Raw genomic sequence first — 13,403 nt, forward strand, 5'->3', positions numbered from 1 at the left:
CTGACATCCTTTTGGTCTAAAAATCCGAAGATTATAGCTGACCTGCCTCTCCAGTACCTTCTCAGCCAAAAGAAACAGGTCTGTGTATACTGTGTGTACATGTATGTGTATACTGTGTGATTGTATACTGTGTGTGTGTATACTTTGTGGCCCCATAATCTCGGATTGCTTGGGGGCCCCATAATCTCCTATTGCTCGGGGGCCCCATGAGTTGTCAGTCCACCCCTGCTTACAACTGTCTAAGAGGTAGACATGTGTGATTCATTTCATTCCAAATTAATATCGGACACATTTTTTGTTATTCAGAGATTTAGATATATCCGAATACTCGAATTACAATATAATCAAATTTTGCCAAATGCTCCGAATAATGTAACGAAATTCGTCTTAATTTCGGAAATTCGGACTGAAATGCAAATCAAATTTTACATTGAACTCCATTCGAATTCTAACTACACATAATGCTGAAATCAAAAACTGTGTGTGTTATTAGAGTACCATTTCAAAATAATGCAGTTTTTGTAAAGCCAAAGGTGATTTAAAGAGTTATTGTAATCATTTGATGAAGATTTTTCTTTTGTTCGTTCACTTTGCTGCATTCAAATCGAAAACAATATACGGTAACATTTTCGTTTCAACCGATTCGAAAATTTGAGCATTTCGAATCAAAAGAATCTGTAAATTTAAAGAAAATTAGAAAATTCCAAATACAAATTCTGAATACGAATTGAACGAATCAACCAAATTGAACTAAATGAAATAACTAGATTAATGCATCAAAACGAAACATAACAAAACAAATTTTTTCGTCATGCACATGTCTATTAAAGTGGTTTTGTACAGAAAATTGCAAGTTCGTCTTATTCAAATGGCTTTGGAACATAGATGCAGTTATGACCATTGAAATAAAATAATATGCAGTATTTACCTTTTATTTTTAATGTTTATGCCGACTTCTGGGCTCTCCTCCCGTGGGAGTAGGCGTGTTTATCGGCTTCGCAATGGTCCCTGGGAACTTTTTTAGCTATTTCCCAGGAATCCATGGGGGACACAGTCAAGCCGAAATTGCCATTTTGAAAGTGGGCAGGCAGCTCTATCAGCCATTACCACTATAGCACAGGAGACAAAAGGAAGGAAAACAAAGAGGACACTCAATGAGCATGTGCGAGATGGAGCAGTGGATGCTGGGAGCTCAGTGTCATCGCATCCAGGAAGTAAATGCCTGTGGGCTTCAAACGCCCACAGTGAAAATGGAAACCGCCGGACTGCTTTTTTAAAAGTTTTCCTTAGCAATGAAATCGTCACGCCGGGGGTTAAAAAGACGCCGATCGTGGCTGCAAAGACCCTGTAGGAATCGCCCAACAGTGACACAGGTAAAAAAAAAAACGGCAGTGGAATCCCGCTTTAAGAGGGGATTTACCTTACTGTGGAAAGATTTCTGCTCACTTGTTTCCTGTTTCCTCTTGTTCACCTGTTGTTTCCACAGTACAGGAAGTGAAAGTGAATCTCCCAAAGGAGACACAGATGGAAATTAAATACATTTTTTTACAAAATTTAATGAAAGAAAAGTGGGCTTTAACCAGTAAAATTTGTCACAGAAAACGTCGATCACCAGGTCCCAGCATTCGGTGATCGGCTATGATCTTTTCGGAACACAGCTCTGTGAATGTAAAAAACACAGAACTGTGTTCAGTGGCAGGGGATCTTGTAGAGCAGATAATGAAAACAACTAGATCCCCAGTAAAAGCAGTACACACATAAACACTTGTTAGGCATATATTTAAAGCATTTGTTAACCTAAAAAAAAAAAAAAATAGGTCCTGTCACTTTAAAACATGTTGTACAGCACAGTGCTTATGCTGTGTAATTTGGCCCCCTGTAAACACCTGAATTACCTGGCTGATCCTGCCAGTTTCTACCCTCACCTCTGTAAACTGACCACGGTATAATATGGCTGATGAACTCTGACACCCTGGTCTCTTCTCTGCTCTTCTCCCTCCCCTCCCTACCTGTCAGCTCGTGACAGTACCCGTCCCAACCCCGCTGCTGAAATAACAGTGTTATTTTCATACCATCCGCTGTGTGATTTATAAAAAAATTCTCATTTCAGAGTGCAGATCAGCGCTTATGTGTCCGGCCGGCGCTTTCCTCATTCCGCCTGACGTCAGCAGGGGAATCTCGGCCCCGCCTGCTGCAGCGGGGGGAGGAGAGAGCTGGTTGGTCACCTGAGTGCCGACCAGCACTCTGAAATAAGGTATAATCAGCATTTTTTTTATAAATCACACACACAGGGGCACGGAGCAGATGATATAAATTAGTCAGAGTGGCTACCACTAACTACCACTTTAACTCCTTGATCGTCCTAGATGTTAACCCCTTCCTGCCCAGTGTCATTAGTACAGTGACAGTACATCCTATTAGCACTGATCACTGTAATAATGTCACTGGTGATGTCATTGGCAGTTATCTAGTTCCCTCCAATGTCACTTAGTGTCAGATTGCTTGACACAATATCGCAGTCCCGGTATAAGTCGCTGATCACTGGCATTAGTAGAATAAAGAATAAATAAATAAAAATTCCAGTATATATCCCATAGTTTGTAGACACTATAACTTTCACGCAAACCAATCAATATGCACTTATTGGGATTTGTTTTTACCAAAGACATGTAGCAGAATACATTTTGGCCAAAATGTATTGAGATTTGATTTTTCTTTTAATTTTATGGGATGTTTTATAGCAGAAAGTTAAAAATATTGTTTTGTTCTCAAAATTGTTGGTCTTTTTTTTTTTATATATAATAAGGAATTAAAAAAATCCCAGAGGTGATCAAATACCACCAAAATAAAGCTCTATTTGTGTGAAAAAAAATATTTCAATTTTGTTTCGGCTACAGCATTGCATGACCGCACAATTGTCAGCTAAAGTAACAGTGTCGAATAGCAAAAAAAACGGCCCAGTCAGGAAGGGGGTAAAACCTCCTGGAGCGGAAGTGGTATGATAATTGCAATAAAAACAATTATTACAATTAATTTCTTAGCTTCCTGTGACTTTTCCACATAATATATTTAGCTTGCTGTCTCTAAAACTGGCCAATAGAATAAAGTGTCTGAGAGATTCCGTTACAGCAGCTGTATGAGTTATAATGAGCAATGACCGAAATTGGCAGGGCGATGATAAAGGGTGAGATTTAAGGAAAAGGCATGAGTCACTTTCTCACTGTGTACACAATGCTCGGGGACTCACATTTTTCAGGTCAATGTGCACACAGCTGGGATGAATAGGATCTGGGCCAGGATAGATCTAGGAAGATTGGGTGTTTAACGGAACTTTCCTTACATAATCTGGGGAGTAAAAAAAGAGAAAATGATTGGAACATATGAAAGAAATACTCTGTTTGTAAAGAAAGGCGGTTTACAATTTACATAACCTTTAAATGTCTATACAGTATATACTTTGTTAGCTCTGAAAAACCATATATGGTTAAGTTACTGAAGAAAATGGAACTAATGTTATAGTGGACTCATGCCAAAACCATTTTTTGGGGTTTTGGAAAGTCCTGAAAATATTTAAAACCAGTAAGATATATATTGCTCTTGTTGTCCATGTTGGAAAGCTGGCTGGCTATCTTTAGGACAGAAAGTAAAATGGGGACAATGACAAAAAAAAAGACAGAGGTTCTAACGCTTCCGAATGCCATCTAAAACTGTTTGGCAAGGGCCTATTCAAATTCTTTATGAGTAAATTAATTTACAAATAAAATAGATGGAATATTATTGCGCTTACATATGTTCTGATATTGCTCTTTTAGGATGCTTCCCCCTTAGTAGGATTATTGCACCATCAAAATTTGACATGATATGAATATGGTATGTCTTTATTTATTTTAATGTGTACTGCATAATGTATAGGGGGGGTTAGAGAGTGCTATCATCCCAAGAGTTATATACAAAAACACAAAGGGCAATAGATTGAAACCCTTCTGGACAAAGGTTGGAGATATCCAAAAACTGACAGATGTGGACCTTGGTCGAAACCCAGCTGCCTTTTTCCTACACCATTTGAACCTGCCCAGATATAAACGCTCCCTCATAGTCCATCTTCTTAATGACTTGTACCCCCACACTCTAGAGACGGGATCCTCTCCCTACCCTGGCCATGTGATTTACCAAAGTAAATGATAAAAGACACATAGAAAACATTACAGCCTCCTTAAAATATTATGATGTAAAATGTAGGTGCATTTGACTTCACTGGGTGGACTACACGTTTTCCAGATTATAGATCTATCCTTGAACATAGAGCAGTGATTCTCAACCAGGGTTCTGTGGAACCCTAGGGTTCCTCCAGAGGTTGCTAGGGGTTCCTTCAGCATTGGGCAATTTCTGCCTCTCAGATAAGTTCCCACTCACACCATTGATATTTATAGCTATCTGTAAGGAGGTAATTCTTCACAATGACCACAAGTGTAAGGACCATTCTTCCCACTGACCATCACACTAATGTATCATGAGTTGTACATTTCAAATTTTTAGCAGGGGTTCCTCAAGTCCGGAGAACTATTTCAAGGGTTCCTCTGTGTTGAAAAGGTTGAGAAAGGCTGGCCTAGAGCCTCAGTTTGGTGAGAGTCTTTTTTCCCATGCCAAATCCTTCTTGTACCCCTAGGTAGGTGAACCCCTTAAGCCCCGTACACACGAGCGGACTTTTCGACATCCAAAGTCTGACGGAATGATTCCTGCAGACTATTCGATCGTGTGTGGGCTGCAACAGACTTTTGATTCGCAAAAGTCTGACAGAATGTAGAAAATGTAACATGCTTCAAATTTTTCCAACGGAACTCCGCCGGACCCAGTTCCTACCGAAAAATTCGCTCGTGTGTATGCTATTCCGACGGACTAAAACCGACGCTAGGGCAGCTATTGGCTACTGGCTATGAACTTCCTTATTCGAGTCCAGTCGTACGTCATCACGTTCGAATCCGTCGGAGTTTGGCGTGATTGTGTGTGGCCAAGTCCGCTCATTCGGAAAGTCCGTCAGAACTCCGTCAGAACTCCGGCAGAACTCCGGCGGAACTCCTTCGGAAGTCTGTCGGACATAAGTCCGCTCGTGTGTACGGGGCTTTACACTAACCTCCCTCATCTTCTCCTTTTTTTTTATTTTCTTTCTCTCTCTTTCCTTCCTATTCTTCCATTTATCGCTCTACCCCACTCTGTATTACCTGCTATTCCCCTGTCCCCATGTTTTGCAATGAAGGACTGAGCAATTTTATTGTCTGCATCGACAACTTATACTCAGATTTTTTTAAAAAGAGAGACTATACTGTTGTAGGCAATTAAATTATTTACTATGACATCCTTTTTTATATGTACGTTCTACAATTTTGTTGACTTATGCAAATACCTGCTTTATTATGGTCATTGTCATTCTGCTAAAAAATTTAAATAATGAATATTAAAAAAAAAAATTTTTTTTATACATATGATTTTTTATACTGTGGGCTGAACAAGAGATAGCCTAATGCCGCGTACACACGATCGAATTGTATGACGTACTTAGTCCGTCATACAATCAGGCGGACAATCCGGCGGACTTTCTACCGAACGGACTTGGCCACACACGGATACACAAACAGTCCGACGAAAGCTTGCGCGATGACGTACAGCACGTACGACGGGACTAGAAATAGGAAGTCCAAGACACAGCAAAGCACCCTTTGGGCTCCTTCTGCTGACTTTGCGTTAGTGGAAGTTTGGTTAGAGACGATTCGCACTTTTCAGACTTCAGCTTAATTCGTCCGTTTTCTGCGGCGCAGTCTGCCTGTGAGGTTTGTATCTGTCTTTCGGTACGCGTGGATCAGTTGGTACCTGTTTCGAATTGGAATATTAATCATAGGATGAGGATGAATAAAGACATTTGTGATAACTCTGTGTGAATATAAGCAGCAAAGCAACTTCACTTTTCTCGCATTATGAAGAAGAAAAGAATGTGCTATATTAAAAAATCACAAAATTAGCAGCATGACGAATATGCTAGCTTCAATACGAACACTAGTTTTACAAGACAGAGCGCTTCCGCCCTGTAAATCCTTTCTGGGCATGCGCCATTCTTAGTCCGTCGGACTAGCATACTGACGAACGTATTGTCCGCTGAAACCAAAGTACGACGGGAAGATTGGTGTGCAAACCGACCTTCTTAGTACTCCGGACTTCACGCTGAAAAAGTCCGCTGAAGCCCACACACGAGCGAATTGTCCGGTGAAATGCGTTTCAACGGACTAAGTACGTCATACAATTCGATCGTGTGTACGCGGCATAATGTGTATGGCCAGCTTTATTGTAGATTGCCCTCGGAACTTCTTCTGTAGCCCCACTTTGAAAAGAACCCTGTGCTATCTTTCTTAGGCTGTTAAATTTCCCACAATGTCTCCTCAGCTATAAAACTGATAAGACAGCTGAGGTTAATTGTCCTGCAAAAAAAAGCTCAACAGTAATTGCATTATTGTTATAAAGTAATTGCAGGTTGGAGCGTTAATGTATAGCGCTATCCCCATAAGGGCCGCTGATGAATGTAGTTCCTCTCCCACTGTGAACAGCCAGGCACACAAATTTCCAGTCACACAGAGTCAAGAAGCAGTCCTTGCAACTTTGTTTTTTTTTTTTGTTTTATTAGGGGAACAGAACTTGGACGGGTGGGGATAGGGTGCATATGGGATGTTCACTTGATTAAAGGAAATTTGTAGGGACTTAACTATATGCACTCCAATATATACAATCTCTTCTCCTCAACCTCCAGAACATACACTTGCTTGCAGACTATCACTCCCAGGACCAGCTAGCGCTGATGGAAGTCTTTAATGCTACCTGTCCTTTCTGTGGCTACTGCTCCCAGTACCACCTCTTCAGGCACTGCCAACCCTCCTGGCTGCAGCTGCCCTTTTCCTCTGCCCATGCCACCACAATCCTCCTGACTGGCTCTGCACCCATCCCAGACGGCTCCATCCCAGTCCTCTCAGGCGTGCCTCCCAGTCCTCCTGACTGTGTGTCACTCGCCATCCATCTTTGCAGTGTTCACCCACTGTCCTCTCCTTGCTCAGACTGGGGAGCTCCCTCAAACGCAACAACAGCATAACACTCCATCTCCAACTTCCACCCGAACTCTCGCCCCCAGCTGGGCTGACCCAGAGTATTTGAGGGGGCCTGCCCCCTGCCAATCCAAGCTGGGGATTGGTCAGGGCCCTCAGAATACTCCAGACATCTCCATCTTACTTCCCCTCCCATCTTTATAGAAGTTATAGAAGGTTCCAGTACATTCTAAAAATTGGGGGGGGGGGGGGGAGGGGGGGTGTCTTGGTGATGCTGCCTGTAAGTCATCCAGCTCTCCCTGGATCTCTGCCCAAACCAGGAAAAACACAGACAGGCAAGCCTGAACAAATTTACCTACACTAAACAAGAATATCACCTCTAGCAACGCTAGGGGGTGCTACAAATGCATATGTAGTAACATAAAATATCCTGATATTATTATTTCCACTACAAATTTATTTTTACTACTAGATCTCTAATATCTCTTACTGCTAAGACCTCTTTCAGCACTTGCTTGCTGTGTTGGTGGAAGGGTTTGAAAGCCAGAGCTATGATGCCCCATGATCTGTGGCTAATTCCTGTATGTAAAAACAAAAAAACAAAAAAAAAACAGCTCCTACTTAGTTCTGGTCCTTACAGTCAGCATTCATCATCTCTGTCCAGATGTGCTATACTTACACTATTTAGTAGTTTAAATAGGTATTGCAGCTTAGGCACACAGACATACAGTGCCTTTTATATAAAAAGATGCCAAATAAAAGCGTTGCTCTGTGTGTTAAAATGGTGTCTAAGCGTAAAGATGCCTTCTACAGTATTTGTTTGTGTCACTGCAATATCCATATCTGAGATTCATTTAATAATTCTGGTTTCGATGACCCAGGTCTGTCTTCTGGATTCTACTGCCTACATTGACATGCGTCTGCGTTACACCTCTGCCTGATTTGACCACGACCTGTTTATGGTGGGCATTACTTTTGCTATTTCATTTTTACTTGAATTATCTGGCTAAAAATCACCAGACAGTACTGGGATTAACATGGGTGGTTAAACTTGGTGGTTGTATGTCAAAATACTAATATATATATATATATATATATAATATGTATTTTGCGCATATTTACACATAAGTAAAATGTAAAAAAAAAGGTATTTTAATATATAGTATGTAAATATGTTTTAGAAGCACAATATTTTTTAGCTTTTATCATTTACTAAAACTGGAGAGTGCAAAATCTGGTGCAGCTCTGCATAGAAACCAATCAGCTTCCATTTTTTTTTTTTTTTGGCAAAGCTTAAAGTGGTTGTAAACCCTTTTTGATGACTTTTATCTATAGGTAAGCCTAGAATAAGGCTTACCTATAGGTAGTGGAAATATATCCCAAACATGTAACATGTAACAGTAAAACTTCCTTTTTAAAGTATTTTTTAACCCAAAACAAAAAAATTTAACCCTGTTCCCTTAGCGCAAGTTATACAGCACAGTATAGTCCTGCCAGTTTTTACTTTCCCCTCTCTGTGCTGACTCCGATCTATCAGGGCTACTGAGCCCTGGCACCAGAGTCATCTGTACGTGCCTCCTTCATCCGCAGTCTGCTCTCCTGGGTTTGGGTCTCCCTCTGTCCTTTCCCCCCTTCCCTCTCTGAGTGTCAGCTCCCTGATCCTCCCTTCCTGCTCTAAAAAACAGTTTTTATTTTCTACAGTTTCCTCTGATATAGGACAGTAAGCTCCGCAGTGCATGTCATTTATAAAAATATGTGGTATAATAGAGCACCGTTCAGCGCTCACGTGATTGCTCGACGGTCTCTTCCCCTCCTCTCCTCTTCTCGGCTGCACATTCCCCTGCAGCTATCGCATCGATACAGGAGACCAGCGGGCAGTGAGCTGAGCGAGTGCTCTGAAGTAAGCTATTATACCGCATATTTTTATAAATGACATGCGGGGCTTACTGTTATATATCAGAGGGAGCTATAGAAAAAAAACTTTCACCTAAAAAAAAAACACTTTAACCACTTTCAGACCGGACCATTTTGCTGGTAAATGACCAGAGGTCTTTTTACACTTTGGCACTGCGCTGCTTTAACTGGTAATTGCGCGGTCATGCAATGTTGTACCCAAACAAAATTTGCGTCCTTTTCTTCCCACAAATAGAGCTTTCTTTTGATGGTATTTGATGGCCTCTGCGATTTTTATTTTTTGCGATATAAACGTAAAAAGACCGCAAATTTTGAAAAAAAATGATATTTTCTACTTTTTGTTATTAGAAAAATCCAATAAACTCAATTTTAGTCATACATTTAGGCCAAAATGTATTCAGCCACATGTCTTTGGTAAAAAAAAAGTCAATAATTGTATATTTATTGGTTTGCGCAAAAGTTGTCACATCTACAAACTAAGGTACGTTTTCTGCAATTTACGCAGCTTTTAGTTTACGACTGCCTATCTCATTTCTTGAGGTGCTAAAATGGCAGGGCAGTACAAAACCCCCCCAAATGACCCCATTTTGGAAAGTAGACCCCCTAAGGAAATTGATAAGAGGCATGTTGAGCCCATTGAATATTTTATTTTTTTGCCTCAAGCGATTGAATAATGACAAAAAAAAAAATTTTTTTTTTTTTTTACACAAAGTTGTCACTAAATGATATATTGCTCACACATGCTATGGGCGTATGTGAAATAACACCCCAAAATAAATTCTGCTGCTTCTCCTGAGTACGGGGATACCACATATGTGGGACTTTTTGGGAGCCTAGCCGCGTACGGGGCCCCGAAAACCAAGCACCGCCTTCAGGCTTTCTAAGGGCGTACATTTTTGAGTTCACTTCTCACTACCTATTACAGTTTTGAAGGCCATAAAATGCCAAGATGGCACAAAACCCCCACAAATGACCCCATTTTAGAAAGTAGACACCCCAAGCTATTTGCTGAGAGGCATGTTGAGTCCATGGAATATTTTATATTTTGCCACAAGTTGCGGGAAAATTACAAACTTTTTTTTTTTTTTTTTTTTTTTTCACAAAGTTGTCACTAAATGATATATTGCTCACGCATGCCATGGGCATATGTGAAATGACACCCCAAAATAAATTCTGCTGCTTCTCCTGAGTACGGGGATACCACATATGTGGGACTTTTTGGGAGCCTAGCCGCGTACGGGGCCCCGAAAACCAAGCACCGCCTTCAGGCTTTCTAAGGGCGTTACAGTTTTGAAGGCCATAAAATGCCAAGATGGCACAAACCCCCCCCAAATGACCCCATTTTGGAAAGTAGACACCCCTAAATTTAGGGGTACACTAGTGAGACTAGGTAATAAATGGCGGGTGCCCTGAAACTATAAAAAAATAACTAACCAACCAGCGTCACCTGTAACAGTTATATGGTGATCACTGGTGAAAGGGTTAACTAGGGGGCAATCAGGGGGCTTTATGCGGTAGTATATGGGGGTCCCTGGCGCTATAAAAAGCTGCGGCGAACCTAAATACCTACCTGCCTAACTAGCGTCACCTGTGACACTAATACAGCGATCAGAAAAACGATCGCTTATTAGGCTGGGTTCACACTGGAGCGATGCGGGAACGCCACGAATGCGCGGCGGGTTCCCGCATCGCATGCCTCCCGGCGGCAGTTCACACTGCCCTATGCGAACTGCTGGGAGTGTCAGTGAAATGTTACTGACACCCCCAGATCAGTTCGCATATCGCAGTGCGATCTGCAAACTCGGATCGCATGGTGTGAACACCCATGCGATCCGATTCTGCTGCGGGCCAAAAAAAGGGTCCCGTGCGAATTTGCGGCGGGTGCGGCGGGTGTGGCGGGTGCGGCGGGTGCGGCGAATGGCTGAACTCGAATCGCACAGAGATCGGATGTGATTTGCACTGCAGTGCGGTGCGAATCACATCCGTTCTCATAAACCGCTGCAATGTGAACCCAGCCTTAGTGACACTGGCGACGGGGGGTGATCACGGGGTTAAACCTTTATTGGGGGGGTTAGGGGGGTACCTTAGAACTAAAGGGGGCTAACCCTAACTGCCCTAACAGTTATTAGTCACAAATGACACCCGCCGGGTGATCAGGGGGTTAAACCTTTATTAGGTAATAAATGGCGGGTGCCCTGAAACTATAAAAAATAACTAACCAACCAGCGTCACCTGTAACAGTTATATGGTGATCACTGGTGAAAGGGTTAACTAGGGGGCAATCAGGGGGCTTTATGCGGTAGTATATGGGGGTCCCTGGCGCTATAAAAAGCTGCGGCGAACCTAAATACCTACCTGCCTAACTAGCGTCACCTGTGACACTAATACGGCGATCAGAAAAATGATCGCTTATTAGGCTGGGTTCACACTGGAGCGATGCGGAAACGCCACGAATGCGCGGCGGGTTCCCGCATCGCATGCCTCCCGGCGGCAGTTCACACTGCCCTATGCGAACTGCTGGGAGTGTCAGTGAAATGTTACTGACACCCCCAGATCAGTTCGCATATCGCAGTGCGATCTGCAAACTCGGATCGCATGGTGTGAACACCCATGCGATCCGATTCTGCTGCGGGCCAAAAAAAGGGTCCCGTGCGAATTTGCGGTGGGTGCGGCGGGTGTGGCGGGTGCGGCGGGTGCGGCGAATGGCTGAACTCGAATCGCACAGAGATCGGATGTGATTTGCACTGCAGTGCGGTGCGAATCACATTCGTTCTCATAAACCGCTGCAATGTGAACCCAGCCTTAGTGACACTGGCGACGGGGGGTGATCACGGGGTTAAACCTTTATTGGGGGGGTTAGGGGGGTACATTAGAACTAAAGGGGGCTAACTCTAACTGCCCTAACAGTTATTACAGTCACAAATGACACCAATGCAAAAAAAAAAAAAAAAAAAAAAAAAAATGACATTGGTGTCACTGTGACTGGGGGGCAGGGGTAATTGGGGGGGTGATCGGGGGGTAAAGGGGGGGTGTGAGTGTGCCTGGCATGTTCTACTGTGTGTGTAGAGTGTTGGTGCAACTCACCGATCCGCTCTCCTCCGTGTCGGAACGAAAAATACCGACACGGAGGAGAGAATACATCACTTCCTCTCCTGTGTTTACATTACAGGAGAGGAAGTGATGTCACGGGGGATTCCTATTCGTCGGGAGCGATCGCGAGGGGGTGGCCATGAACGAATGGCCGTCCCCTCGTCCGGGATCGCTCCCGCACGAATACCGACCGCCGCAGGCACCGGGCGGGGGCCCGATCGGGCCCCCGACCCGCGGGAGGCAAGGGACGTACATGTACGCCAATATGCCTGCCCGTGCCATGCTATCGACGTACATCGTCGTGCGGCGGTCGGCAACTGGTTAATTGAACAAGCTGAAGTTAGAAGCTGACTGGCTAACATGCACAGCTGCACCAGATTTTGTACTCTCCAATTTTAGTAAATCAATCCCAATGTTTGGTGGTGCATGCGTTAACACACATTGTACTGAGTTTCCATCCAACCCAAATCAGATAAATTGCATTGATTTCAAGTTTGTTGTAGTTTGTTAAAGTGTAAATAAAGGCAAAACTTTTTTTTATCTTTGGCTAGAGTGTAGAGGGATTAGAACACCTGTCAGTTTTTATTGCTGTCTGTGCCCTGCTTAGGGAGATTCACCCTCTCCATAAGTCCTGTTTACCTCTCTCATTGAAAGTGAGAGTAATGCCGCGTACACGCGACTGGACTTTCTGTCAGAAAAGGTCTGCCGGTCTTCATGACGGACTTTCAACAGAGTTACGATGGACTTCAGAACGAACGGACTTGCCCACACAGGAACGGACTAAAGTCAGTTAGAAAGTTTGTTCGTTTTGAACGCGATGACGTACAAGGGGACTAGAAAAGGAAGTTCGATAGCCAGTAGCCAATAGCTGCCCTTGCGTCGTATTTAGTCCATCGGACCAGCATACAGACGAAAGGTTTTCCCGATGGGAATTGAGTTTTTCGGACAGATTTGAAACATGTTCTATTTCTAGGTCCGTCTGATTTTTTTTAAAGAAAAACGATCGGACTATCCCACACATGGTCGGATGATCCAATGGAATGATTCCGTCCATGGGTGTCCGCAGAACTTTTTTCAGGGGGGGGCATCATTTTAGGGTCCCCCATGCACCGCCCCTTTTCGACAATGTCATTATCACATTATCATGGTCAGAGACTGCAGACGTAGTACAGTCCCTAGCATAAGTAATGGATAATGGCCAACAGGCCCTTTTTCCAGACCCAGCGAAACTACAGCAGTGATCCATCTGGCTGGACAATCGCTCACTCTGGGTTCCCCAGGGGAGACTCTGGTCACTAGTGTAGCATGTCTATACCC

General features: G+C 43.2%; 1 protein-coding gene across 1 annotated transcript in view; it reads left to right on the plus strand.

Annotated features, from left to right (window-relative positions):
• The window catches only part of PLAU (plasminogen activator, urokinase), a 49,968-nt gene that overhangs the window by 16,614 nt on the left and 19,951 nt on the right, over positions 1-13,403 (plus strand). The window contains exon 2 of the mRNA XM_077454052.1: positions 7,964-8,044. The gene's annotated coding sequence lies outside the window, so the exon portion shown is untranslated. The remainder of the gene's footprint in view (positions 1-7,963; positions 8,045-13,403) is intronic.

Source organism: Lithobates pipiens, unplaced genomic scaffold, assembly GCF_037356315.1.
Source record: "Lithobates pipiens isolate NorthernLeopardFrog02 unplaced genomic scaffold, aLitPip1_a1.2 Scaffold_25, whole genome shotgun sequence".
In the NCBI taxonomy this organism is placed as follows: domain Eukaryota; kingdom Metazoa; phylum Chordata; class Amphibia; order Anura; family Ranidae; genus Lithobates; species Lithobates pipiens.